This window comes from Aythya ferina, assembly GCF_964211825.1.
Source record: "Aythya ferina genome assembly, chromosome: Z".
NCBI lineage: Eukaryota > Metazoa > Chordata > Aves > Anseriformes > Anatidae > Aythya > Aythya ferina.
Genome location: NC_140299.1, coordinates 38,999,106 through 39,013,452, shown reverse-complemented (window position 1 = coordinate 39,013,452; position 14,347 = coordinate 38,999,106).

The window sequence follows — 14,347 nt, the reverse complement described above, 5'->3', positions numbered from 1 at the left end:
AGTCAGCAAGGTCCCCTGGGAAACTGCTCTTGAAGGCCTCAATGTCCACCAGTGCTGGTCATTCTTTAAGCGATGCCTCCTAGAAACACAAGATCAGGCAATTCCTAAATATCGCAAGTCAGGCAGGTGGGGCAGGAGGCCGGCGTGGCTGACCAGGAACATTCTAATGGAGATTAGGCGGAAACAGAGAGTGTTTCGCCACTGGAAGGAGGGCCAGGTGTCATGGAAAGAATACAGGGATGCTGTTCGTGTTTGTAGGGAGAAAGTTTGAGTGGCCAAAGCACACCTAGAGTTGAAGCTGGCTGTGTCTGTGAGAGAAAATAAAAAGGGTTTTTTTAGATATGTGAATGGAAAAAGGAGAACTAAAGAATACATAGGGCCGCTCCTTGATAGGGAAGGTCTCCTCACAGACAATGACATAGGCAAAGCAGAGACGCTTAACGCCTTCTTTGCCTCTGTCTTCAATGCCGATGATGGGCTTCGGGACCCAGGGTGCCCTGAGCTGGAGGACCGGGACAGTGGGGATGACAAACTCCCAACTGACCCTGAACGTGTGCGGGATTTGCTACTCCACCTGGATCCCTACAAGTCCATGGGTCCAGATGGGATTCATCCCCGGGTGCTGAAAGAGCTGGCGGACGTCATCGCGGAACCTCTCTCAATTATTTTTCAACGATCCTGCGAATTTGGAGAGGTCCCGGTAGACTGGAAGCTGGCAAATGTTGTGCCGATTTTCAAGAAGGGTCAGAAGGAAGACCCTAGCAATTACAGGCCTGTCAGTCTCACGTCAGTGCCTGGTAAAATCATGGAGAAGTTGGTTCTTGAACTTATTGAGGCGCACCTGGGGGACAAAGCAGTCATTGGTCCCAGCCAGCATGGGTTTGTGAAGGGTAGGTCCTGCCTAACTAACCTGATTTCCTTTTATGATAAGATCACCCGTATGGTGGACCAAGGGAAACCAGCTGATGTGATTTTTTTGGACTTCAGCAAGGCTTTTGACACGGTTTCCCATAGGATCCTACTGGACAAAATGTCCACCATACAGCTAAATAAAAACATCATACGATGGGTGAGCAATTGGCTAACGGGCAGGGCCCAAAGGGTTATGGTAAATGGGGCTGCGTCAGGCTGGCGGGCGGTCACCAGTGGGGTCCCTCAAGGCTCCATTTTAGGGCCGATACTTTTCAATATTTTTATAAACGATCTGGATGTAGGAATAGAAGGTATTTTGAGCAAGTTTGCTGATGACACCAAACTTGGAGGAGTTGTGGACTCGAATGAGGGTGGAAAGGCCTTGCAGAGGGATCTGGATAAGTTGGAGAACTGGGCGATCACCAACCGCATGAAGTTCAATAAGAGCAAGTGCCGGGTCCTGCACCTGGGACGGGGAAACCCTGGCTGCATGTACAGACTGGGCAATGAGACGCTGGAGAGCAGCCTAGAAGAGAGGGATCTGGGGGTCGTGGTAGACAGCAAGTTGAATACGAGCCAGCAGTGTGCCCTGGCAGCCAGGAGGGCCAACCGTGTCCTGGGGTGCATCAAGCACGGCATCGCTAGTAGGTCAAGGGAGGTGATTGTCCCGCTCTCCTCTGCGCTGGTGCGGCCTCACCTCGAGTACTGTGTGCAGTTCTGGGCACCACAGTATAAAAAGGACATGAAACTGTTGGAGAGTGTCCAGAGGAGGGCTATGAAGATGGTGAAAGGCCTTGAGGGGAAGACGTACAAAGAACGGCTGAGGTCACTGGGCCTGTTCAGCCTGGAGAAGAGGAGGCTGAGGGGAGACCTCATCACAGTCTACAACTTCCTCGTAAGGGGGTGTCGAGAGGCAGGAGACCTTTTCTCCATTAACACCAGTGACAGGACCCACGGGAACGGGGTTAAGCTGAGGCAGGGGAAATTTAGGCTTGACATCAGGAGGGGGTTCTTCACAGAGAGGGTGGTTGCACACTGGAACAGGCTCCCCAGGGAAGTGGTCACTGCACCGAGCCTGTCTGAATTTAAGAAGAGATTGGACTGTGCACTTAGTCACATGGTCTGAACTTTTGGGTAGACCTGTGTGGTGTCAAGAGTTGGACTTGATGATCCTTAAGGGTCCCTTCCAACTCAGGATGTTCTATGATTCTATGATTCTATGATTCTACCAATTATAATCTTGCTATCTTTACATATATGTTGTGTAATTTGTGAGATTAAACATTCATTTCATGAGACTATTTAGGCAAGTTTACAAAAGAAGGCTCTATGACATTGAAAAGGGGAATGTTTGGTTCAGTAGAAGAACATAATGTCAGAAGATCTTTCATTGCAGTGAGGCATTTACACCATTATATGCATAATTTTCTACTTCAATGTTACTTTCATTTTCAAATGACATGTTTGAATTTAACCATGTGAAATACTAACATACTTTGCTTCAGAGAAATAACATGTGTATAGATTCTACAACATGTTGAGACTTTAATCCTTGCCTGCAGATACACAGTCCTGGAAAGAAGACTGAATGCTGAGGATGACTGACAGTACAATACTTGTTTGATATTGTTAGCAAAGGTAGTTTAATCTGATTGTTTTGTGGTAGTTTTAGTCCTCTTTTCTGCTCTCTTATTCTGCACCTGGTGTTTCCATTTTTCCAGTATCTTCCACCTGGCATCATTAAAATAGTGATACAAATGTATACACAACCAATGAGTGTTTTAGATTATGGAGTTCAAGATGTTTTTTTTGAGGGGGGGAAAAACCTTATTGAATGTGAACTGTTGTTTAGTGAAATGATGGAAGGTGTAAAATCCAGGAAGCATTTTTGCTGCCATGTATACCTTTTGATATGTACTACAAGAAAAACAAGAAGGAGGTTGGGATATATGATGCAGAAGATGAAAAGACAAAATGGATATCACATATAAATGAAGGCATGTATTCATGTAAAGATTAGTGAGTGCTATAAGCAGAGAGGAATAAAGAAGCTTGAAATTTCACACTGAATACATTACCATGGGATAGAGAGATACCATATGGTGCTGTTGTACAGTGAAAGATGACAATTTCTTGCTCACTAGTGGCTCATAATTATGGTCAAAGCACGTTTGAATTGTGTCTTTTCAATAAGAAATTCTATTTAAAGTGACTTAATATGAGTTCTTGCTGTTTGGTTATGATAAGAGATATCCTGAAAAATTCTGGCATCAGTCCTGACATGCTCTTTGTGGATATTTGTGTGTGCACGAAGATGAAGTAAAGAGTAGAGGTGTTAGAGGGCAGGGAAATGGCAGCCACAAAGCATAGCAGGAGAAATGCAGACAGTGAGAGAAACGGAGCACAAAGGAGAGAGACAGAAAGAGAGAGAAAGAGAAAAAAAGACAAAATAATTTCTTCTTGTCTTGAGAGAGAATACCAAAAAGAGACCCCTAAAATGTTGAACTCTGCAGGTAGTAGGCTCTGGTGTAATACTACATTTTTTAATCAATTTCTTCAAATTCATTTTAATTGACTTCTGCAAATATGGGGATGAGATTAGAGATCATGCATTGTAAAACAGTATAAATAAATGGAATGAGGAGAAATAAAAGATAAGTGTGCCTCCAACAGCATTTCAGATCTGGAAATCGAATTCATGCAAGTTTTTTACTTGGATTGTCAGTATGCTTTGCTGGAGCATTTTATAAGTACTAATTCAAAGATAAAAGTTCTCTGATGCTTTCAAGAAACTATCATTAATATTACTTTCAAATTATGGACTACCAATAAAAATAATTCAGTTTTCTTGGGTACTTTATTTTCCAGATTATAAAGCTACATCAGAAGCCTATTATTTAAAAAAGCATTTACAGAAATAAAAACAAAAACAAACAATAAAAAAAAAACCCTGACATTTTGGTTTTGGTCCAATGAAAGAACTTACATTTGTTGATTCAAATAATGAGCTTAAGTTTATGGAGCCTAAATTTACGACAACAGGTAAATTTGGTACTAACTTGTGGCTGTAGAAGATTAATGTTAAAAATACATTTTTAATTACCTTTTTATACCTTTATTTTTCTTTTTTTTTTCTTTTTCTTTTTTTTTCTCTTTCTTTTCCCTTTCTTTTTCTTTTTCTTTCTTTTTCTTTTTCTTTTTCTTTTTCTTTTTCTTTTTCTTTTTCTTTTTCTTTTTCTTTTTCTTTTTCTTTTTCTTTTTCTTTTTCTTTTTCTTTTTCTTTTTCTTTTTCTTTTTCTTTTTCTTTTTCTTTTTCTTTCTTTTTCTTTTTCTTTTTCTTTTTCTTTTTCTTTTTCTTTTTCTTTTTCTTTTTCTTTTTCTTTTTCTTTTTCTTTTTCTTTTTCTTTTTCTTTTTTCCTCTTCCTCTTCCTCTTCCTCTTCCTCTTCCTCTTCCTCTTCCTCTTCCTCTTCCTCTTCCTCTTCCTCTTCCACTTCCTCTTCCTCTTCCTTTCCCTTTCCCTTTCCCTTTCCCTTTCCCTTTCCCTTTCCCTTTCCCTTTCCCTTTCCCTTTCCCTTTCCCTTTCCCTTTCCCTTTCCCTTTCCCTTTCCCTTTCCCTTTCCCTTTCCCTTTCCCTTTCCCTTTCTCCTTTCTCCTCCATCTCCTTCTCCTTCTCCTTCTCCTTCTCCTTCTCCTTCTCCTTCTCCTTCTCCTTCTCCTTCTCCTTCTCCTTCTCCTTCTCCTTCTCCTTCTCCTTCTCCTTCTCCTTCTCCTTCTCCTTCTCCTTCTCCTTCTCCTTCTCCTTCTCCTTCTCCTTCTCCTTCTCCTTCTCCTTCTCCTTCTCCTTCTCCTTCTCCTTCTCCTCCTCCTCCTTCTCCTCCTTTTCGCTTCTCCTTCCCCTTCCCCTTCCCCTTCCTCTTCTCTTTTTTTTTCTCCTTCCCCTTTTTCCTCTTCTCTTTTTTTTTCTCCTTCCCAGCTGACAAAAGCAGGTCCAGGAGGTTCCTAAAGCACTTCAGTGATAACATGGTGCAGGTGCTAAGGGAGCCAACTAGGAAAAGTACCCTCCTAGATCTGATGTTGGAGAACTGAGAGGGTCTTGTGGGAGAGGTGGCAATTGGCAGCCATCTTTGTTATAGTGACCATGAAGTGGTTGAGTTTAAATTCTTTGGTGAAAGGAGGAAAACTGCCACCAAAACTTCAAGCCTGGATATGGGGAGAACAGACTTCAGACTGCTCAGGGAACTAGTTAATAAGGTCTTCTGAGAAACTGCTTTTGAAGGCAATGGCATCCATCAGAGCTAGTCGGTCTGTAAGCACAGTCTCCTAAAAGCACAGGATCAGGCAATTCCAGAATATTGGAAATGAAGAAGGAGGGGCAGAATGTTGGCTTGGCTGACCATGGCTTTTCTTCTGGATCTTAGGCACAAAAAGAAAGTGCATGGCTGCTGGAATCAGGGTCAGGCAACGTGAAAGGAATACAGGGATGCTGTTTGTCCTTGTAGGAAGAAAAATCATGCAGCCAAAGCTGCAAAGAAAAATTAAAAGGAGGACTAGAGAAAATATAGATGTGCTACTTGATGTGGATGGTCACCTCACAGATAAGGACAGAGGCGAAACAGAGACATTTAATGCCTTCTTTGCCTCTGTCTTCAACACCGATGATGGACACTGGGTGCCCTAAGCTGGAGGACTGTGATGGTGGGAATGACAACCAACCCTGAACATGTGTGAGGGATTTGCTGTTCCACTGGCATCCATATAAGTCCATTGGTCTGGATTGGAGCTATGTCAGGGTATTCAGAGAGCTGGCTGATATCATCTTGGGACCTCTATCAATTATTTTTCAATGGTCTTGGGAATCTGGAGAAGTCCCAGTTGACTGGAAGCTGGCAAATGTTGTACCAATTTTCAAAAAGGTCAAGAAAGACAATCCTGGCAACTACAGGCCTGTCAGTCTCACATCAGTGACTGGTAAAATTATGGAGAAGATTATCCTTGAAGTTATTTAGGTGCACCTGGGTGATAATGCTGTCATTGGTACCAGCCAACATGGGTTCACAAGAGTAGGTCCTGTTTGACAAATTTTATTTCCTTTTATGATAAGATCATCCATCTAGTCAATCAAGAGAAACCAGATGATGTGATCATTTTGGATTTCAGTAAATATTTTGATACAGATACTCATAGGATCCTACTGGACAAAATGTCCAGCATACAGATAGATAAAAACATCATACGATGGGTGAACAATTCGTTGATGTGTAGGGCTCAAAGGGTTATAGTAAATGAGGTTACCTCAGTCCCCCATGGCTCCATTTTAGGGCCAGTCCACTTCAAAGTTTTCATAAATGATTTGGATGTAGGACTATAAAGTGCTTTGACCAAATTTGCTGATGATACTAAACTTGGAGGAGCCATTGACTCTGTTGAAGGTAGAAAGGCCTTGCAGAGAAATCTAGACAGATAGGAGAGCTGGTCAATTACTAATAAGATTAAATTTTACAAGAACAAGTGGCAGATCCTGCACGTGGGTTGGGGAAACCCTGGTTATATGTACAGAATGGGGGAGGAGACGTTGGAGAACAGCTCTGCAGAGAGGGATCTGGGGGTTTTGGTTTGTAGCAAGCTGAACAACAGCCAGCAGTGTGTCCTGGCAGCCAGGAGGGCCAACCATACCTGAGGTGCATCAAGCATGGCATTGTTAGTCAATTGAGGGAAGTGATCGTCTGGCTCCACGCTGCACTGTTATGGCCTCACTTCAAGTACTGCGTTCAGTTCTGGGCACCACAGTACAAAAAGGATGTACATGTAAAACTGTTGGAGAGTGTCCAGAGGAAGGTCATGAAGATGGTGAAGGGCCTAGAGGGGAAGAGATATGAGGAGTGGCTGAGGTCACTTGGTTTGTTCAGCCTGAAAAAGAGGAGGCTGAGGGGAGACCTCATCACAGTCTACAGATTCCTCACAAGAGGGAGTGGAGGGGCAGGCACCAATCTATTGTCTTTAGTGACCGGTGATAGGACCTGTGGGAATGGCATCAAGCTGTGATAGGCGAGGTTCAGTCTGCATATCAGGAAGTGGTTCTTCACTGAGAGGGTTGTTGAGCACTGGAACAGGCTCCTCCAGGACATAGTCATGGCACCAAGCCTGGCAGAGTTTAAGAAGTGTTTGGACTATGCTCTTAGTTATATGGTCTGATTTTTTTGTGTAGAGTTGTGTGTAGTCAGGAGTTAGACTCGATGATCCTTGTGGGTCCCTTCCAACTCAGGATATTCTATGATTCTATGACTCTATGGAAAAAAAAAATGTAGACGATATATTGTCTGTTATTGTCTTTATGTAATACAATATTATTCATAACAGGGATTGCATAGATGTCCAACTTATTACAACAGTCACAGTTCGTAGAGCTTATTTTTAGAGGAAGCTTCTGAAGACTCAGCCTATGTTTTAGATTTCGTAGAATCACTGAATGGTTTGTGATGGAAAGGACCTTGAAGGCCATATAGTTCCACACCCGCTGCCATAGGCAGGGATATCTTCCATGGGCAGACATACCTTCCACTAGAACAGGTTGCTTATCAATCATGGCCTTGAACATTTCCAGAGATCTGCAACTCTGATGTCTCTGGGCAACAGCTTTTCTAGACAATCTGTTCCATGTCCTCATGTAACATTTACATTTTTTTCAGAACATCTCTAATGAGACTTCCTTGTGGCTGATGACATTAATGTGCTGATACTAAACTTGAGTTTCTTGCTCATCTACTATTTTTGTGTGATTCACCACTTAAGATATTGATTTCCTGAACAATCCTTATTTATTTTAATAATCAAGAAAAAAACAACAACAAAACAACAACAACAAAACAAACAAAACAAAAAAAAAAACAAAAACAAAAAAAAAAACAAAAACAAACAAACAAAAAAACAAAAACAAAAACAAAAAACAAAAAACAAAAACACACAAAAAAAAACAAACAAAAAAAAAAAACACATTTATAATGAAATAATTGAATGAATGAGCACTATTCTTCCTAAATTAAAATTGTCAGGTCCAGCTGAACATAAGCAGATAATTTCATAGTAAATGAGGTTATACAGTCATTTGAGACAGCAGCTTCTTGAAATTCAGTATGTTGCCTTTTACTTTTGTTGGCAGTATTTGTGAAGCCTATGGCAAGAAACATGAGTTTCATCAAATTCTCCTACAACTGGTATAAGATAAAAGAAGCCAGAGAGTCTTGTGTAGTACAAGGGAATTTGTAGTAAGAGTTACTTCCACCTTGGAGAATTGCTGCTCAGAAAAGCTTTAAGAACTTCAGTTGGAAGGACCCTCGTTCAACAGTAGGCTAGAAACTGCTTGGATTTCTGACAACCCCTCAGGCTTTTCCAGACTTAAAATCCATTGTTCCAAGATCTTTTAAGGCAAACAGCTGTTGAATTGACCAGTTCACCATCAGAACTTAGTGCTTGACTTTGATATTTTCTCTAATTCTTTTTCAAGAATTAGAGAATTCTTTCTACAGTTACATTTTATAGACTGCATTATTCTAACTTTTCTTTTTAACATCCTTTCGAGTTTGCTGCTGTTCCTTCATGGAAGAGATGTGAATATTCTGTGTTAATGATGTACAAAAAGTTATTGTATCCCTTCTATTACAAAGCTTAAGATTGCGTGAATCTCCCCCCTTCCCTTTTTTCCCCCCCTTTTTTTTTTTTTTAAATTTTCAGTCTCCTCCAGACTGCCAAGAAAGGATCCATTCTTTGGGAATCTGATTTCTCTGATGTGTTGACAGATTTATCTTTTATTAGTTCCAGGTAGCAGGAGTTACTTAGTCAAGCTTTTAGACAAGACGTGGGGGAGTGTTTTTTTTTTTTTTGTTTGTTTGTTTTGTTTTGTTTGTTTATTTCTCACTTTTAAATTAGCATGTATTTATATATTGTAGAATTATTTATTCCTTTCACAATTGACATTTATTTAGGGTTCTACTATGCCTGTACACACTTGCACACTAGGCAATACATTTTTGAAAAGGGATGTATGTAATTTTCCTCAATTCATGAGACATGTTTTCTACAGAGATAATGCAAGAACTTTTCAACTACTGAAGATATGAAAAATAATATTATTTGTCAATGCAAAATTCCATTGGGATGGAAAGTGACACTCATCATGGAGCTGATGAAGTTTTCTTTGGTAGTCCAACTTTGACGCACAAATCTCTGGTCAGACAAAGATGCACAGACAGCACAGACAGGCTTTTTTTTTTTTTTTTTTTTTTTTTTTTTTTTTTTTTTTTTTTTACCCTGTCTGTATTAATAATTGTTTCAATTACTTACTCTTGGGACCAGTCTCTACTCTCTCTAGGAGACCAAATTGCTGAGGGTCTGGCAGAGGTGATTTAGCTTCCATTTGAAGAAAATGGCACTTGGGTTTAGGTAATTAATTTCACCATACTTAAATATGTTCAATATAGATAAAAAATGGTGTGTGACTAGTGTTATGGTCCTGTGATCCTCTGAGGGATAACTGAGTGCTTTTCCAAAGTATGAGACTACTTTTTTAATCTGTAAACCTAAAGCTGCTTAAACATGGAGATATGGCTTCAAAACTTCATTTTGAGAAATGTCTGGTCTGGATTTGCTGCTATTAAGAAAAGGTCAGCCTGAAACAGACAGCTAACATAGAAAATTTCAACCTGAAGAGCTGAAGTTTGACAAAGAAATATAAAATGGAGTATCAAAAGCATTAGACAGCCTTATTTATGTCAGTGTTCTTTATTCTGGTGCTAGGGTAAACAAAATGTTACCTCTGTATCTGTCAACAACAATAACAACAACAACAAAGGTTCTGCAAATGGCTTCTCCTTTCATACATAGACTAATGGGTCTCAGAAGGCACTAGATTATGTTCTCTATGAGCAGGAATTAATCCATTGGTCAGTGTTGGTTATAGTTTAACATCTATGATGTCAATATAAATACTTGTTCTTCCAGAATCTCCTTGAAGAGTCATCAATAGGTAAGTAGCAGAATCCCCTAGTAAGTAAAATATTTTAAATATTATTTTAAAGTAGATGACATCCCCTTACAGATGCTTCTGCAAGAAATTATCTGGGAAAATGGTACACTAACTTATGGAAAAACAAATGGTTCTTCATTGATTCTTAACATTTCTGCAATAAGAAGAGCTGATTTAATTAATGTACTTTATTAAATGAAGTGAAATGCAGCTGGGTTAGTATACTGAGGATGCAGTAGAAAGATGTGAACTGCATAAGCACAAACTTTTAAGGAAAGAGGTTATGTTATCTTTCTGCCAAGAAAATATATTAATTATAAAAGTTGACATTGACAGATATAAGAAAGAGTTAACATACTTAGACATTTTACAGCAAAGGATGTGAGCAAAAGGCTCTGCTGTTTCCCCTGACTGCCAGTTTCTGCTGAAGGGCATTTAATGGCTTTTCCCCTGTTGCTACTCTTGCTTGTGGAAATGCATTCCAAACACAGACTCTGTGGTCTTTCTTCCCCTCCCCAGAACAGTAAAGGAATGTTTCATTCAGTCTTCTCATTCATTGTACATTTATTGCAAAATTATCAGGTATAAATCCCAGAGGATTTTCTTTTTGTTAGGATGGTCATATATTGAATTTGAAAGTGGAAAATTTGGAAGTGGGAAATGGAGAAAATCACATGCATAAATATAGATAAGTCTTCCTAAAACATCTTTCTGTAACATCAGAGTGGCAAGTAATAAAAGGACTTTTGACAAACAGTCACAAGTGAGGTTGCCACTCAGCTTCTTCAGAAAAAGCTGTATGGCAGGTTATATACGTTATATGTATAGCATTCATATTCATATCCATATATACTTCAAAACTTTTACAGATGTTCCTAGGGCTATATGTTCTTACTAAAACAAAACAAAATTAGGACTATTGAAGCAATCCTTTCTTGCATCTACTTAGTAAAAGTAATGGGAAATGTTCATTTTAGTCCATTGCAAATAAATAAATAAATAAATAAATAAATAATAATTAATTAAATATCACATATTCAAGCATTTAATCTGAAGATATTTTGACAAACAACTTTATTTAAAATGTAACTATGAAAAATGGATAGCAAAATAATTATATGTTTCTGTATGTATCTATCTGCAAGTATATACACATTAGTGTTCAAATAAATAAGTAAAATTCTCTTTTTTATTTATAATTAACATAGGAACCAGAAGTGATAACTGAGGCTCTACAGGACAAGATGTGATCAAAATGAAAACTAGGACTTTGTATCAGGAAAGGTACAAAGAAGCAGCAGTAGGATTGGGAAGCCAAACCTCAGGTTTACTCTGGTTTAGAGCAGGGTTTCAGACCAAATCTCTCTTTACTTAGGCAAATCCACTGTGGTGGGTTTGGATCCAGGAAACTCTCTTGGATTGCTGAGCAAACTCAGAGAGGAATCCTCTCTAACCTCTGCTATCTAATACTTTTAATACTTCTCTGAAAACTCTGAGCAAGAGAAAGAGGGCTAGCAAGCCTTTAGCTTAACTATTCGGATGAACAAATGAGTTGAAAGAACAGTAGTCAAAGATCTGGACCAAAATTATGTTAGTTTACACAGTACAGTGCAACTCTGAAAGTACATACTAGAAGTATTTACCTCAGACTAGCCTAGAGTGTGGTGGATAGTACGCTCTTGGGAGAGTACAGAAGATATCAACCACTTATGTTTCATAACCCTGTGCATTCAAAGAACAATCTTGCACTGCAAAGTACAATCATATTGAGGTCATGTTTTTGGATGGGAAACCAAAGATTATTTTTTTTAATTATTATTTTTCCCCCTACGAGATGTCAAATAAATAAATAAATAAATAAATAAATTCTAATTTTCAAGAGGACTGAATACCACCGCCTTCTGGTCATAAATCTATTTAGGTCAGTGGAGAGAATCAGAGTTGTCATGTGAGGCCTTCGGACCAGTCCCGGTCTGAGAATTAAATAGTCAAGTGACATTTTCTTGAGAGAATGACTTCTGAAAAACTATATAACAATATTAAAAACTGAGAATATTTCAAGTAAGATTAACAAATACAGATACCTATGAAGAATGCAGTTACAAAATGTAATATTTGCCATGGGGACCTAAACAGAAGCTCTTTAATTTTTGCATATTTTAATATGCAACTGTCTCTTTCCACACAAGTAGGTCTCAGATATAGTACACAAACATAATTCTCCTGCAGATATGCAGATGGAGAGCCTGGAAAAACAGCCTAATGCAACCCTTACTTATTGAGGCTGTAACTGTGTCTCAGTGCAGAATCTCCTCCATCATAGTGTAATTCCTGTTTTCTTATCAGTTTCATTGTTTGGTTGGTGGTACAGGGCTGGCAGGAACTCTAAAGACAAGGTAAGACAGAGATTCAGTCCCAAGTACATGTGTAGGGAATAAAAAAACATTCCTGCCAAAGGCATTCACCTCCATGACCTTCTTCCATATATAAAGAAGAACTGGATGTTTAGAATGTGAGGAAATGTGAAATAGAATGTGAGGATGTTTAGGATGTGAGGAAAGGGGCACAATGTGCTCAGTTGGAGTTAGGTTTGCTCTGCCCCACCAGAGCCCCTGTGCTCATTCATAATGGACATATAACCTGTCTGCAGAGACTCTGCAAACCTTAACTCAAAGAAGCCCTTTCAATTCCAAACTGTCAACTCCTCTGTATTCCTCTACACTTAAAAAGATGCATTCTGACAAATACATTCAGGAGAGCTTTTCTCATATTAGTAGCAGGAGCGTTAAGATGCCCTAAGATGTGTGGAAAAGATGGCAACCCACTGAAGAAGGGTTGTACAGCAAACTTCTCCAAGTCTTTGTGTCATGGGAAATCTTCTAGACTGGAATAAAATAGAACCTTCATATCACAAAAATAGAAGCCTTATATCACAGCAAAACTTACAGTAGATGTTTGTATTTTTCAGAAAAAAAAAGTTTGTTTGTTTTTTGTTTGTTTGTTTGTTTTTTATTATTTTTATTTTATTTTATTTTATTTTATTTTATTTTATTTTATTTTATTTTATTTTATTTTATTTTATTTTGTTATTTTATTTTTTTTCAGGTTGCATATAGGCACTGTCAGGCACTGTCATTAAGAGCTCCTTGCAGATGAGTCAAGACAACTGTACCCATAGCTAGCTCACCAGGATTCCAGGTGACAAGTGTGACTGATATTTTCTCCATCTGTGTGGGAATCTTACTAGCTAGAGAAAATCCTCAAAACTCTGTCCTGTTCCAAGTTTTTGTGTTTAAGGATGTTTTTGAAGTTGTGGTGAGCTGGTGAGCTGGGAGTCTGCATCTTCTTGCAAGTAACTAGCAATAAAACAAGTTGGAAATTAGGAGAAATTTCTTCTCAGGAAGTGGTTAGGCATTGGAATGGGTTTCCCAGGGAGGTGGTGGAGTCACCATCCATCGGGGTGTTTAAGGAAAAGTTGTATGTGGTCCTTAGGAATACAGTTTCTTGGGTGATATTGGTGGTAGGGGAACAGTTGGACTATGGCCTTGGAGGTCTTTTTTAACACTTCTATGATTCTGTGATGCTAATAATGATGCATTCCATCCTGATTCCCAGTTTGTGGTCCCTTCTTTCATGTTCCTTCCTTCATGATTCCTGGGCTCTCAAGAAAGAGTTACTATTATATGAAGCTTTTAGCTTTGCCCTTTGCTCTTTTGCTTCCTTTGGATAGTAGATCACATGTTTTCTGACTTCATTCTGGTCTTGACCATGGGATATGGCTAGTAACATCTTGATTAAGATCTCCAGTCACTTAAAATATGGCTGCAGAGCGATTAGAAACTTAAGAATTTATTCACTTCAGAGTCCTATAAAGATGAGAACTTAACAAAGTCTATCCCCAGGCCATGATGTCAATGAACATTTGAAGGTTATCCACAAGCCTTTAATTTATAAAGTTGTCTAAGATATTGAACAAATTTTCATCTAAACCTTTACATTTATACTAACCCACCACCATCTACTTTAAAGAAGAGACAATAGCAAAGAGGCTTATTTAATATAACCTTTATAAAAAGCAGGGATAAAGACAGAAAGTTAATTCAATTTTCAGAGGAATTCAGCAGCATCTGGGAAATCTTTGCTCATGTTTCATTAATCATAGAAAACTGCTTACTCTCCTGATGTCTTGTCTTTACTTGTCTTTATACAAGAAAGAAACCAAGTGCTGTAAGAAAAGTTCCAGAATTAGTGTACCTCTAAAACTATTGAGCCTTATGCATTTATCCAGCTTCAATCCTGGAAAAAAAAAAATATTGAAAAGATTTATTTTCTTGAAAAGAAAATCTTGAAAAGACTGAAGATGGCAAAGTTATTATCTTTTTATAAATATTAGTTTAGCATGTACTTTCTGGAGG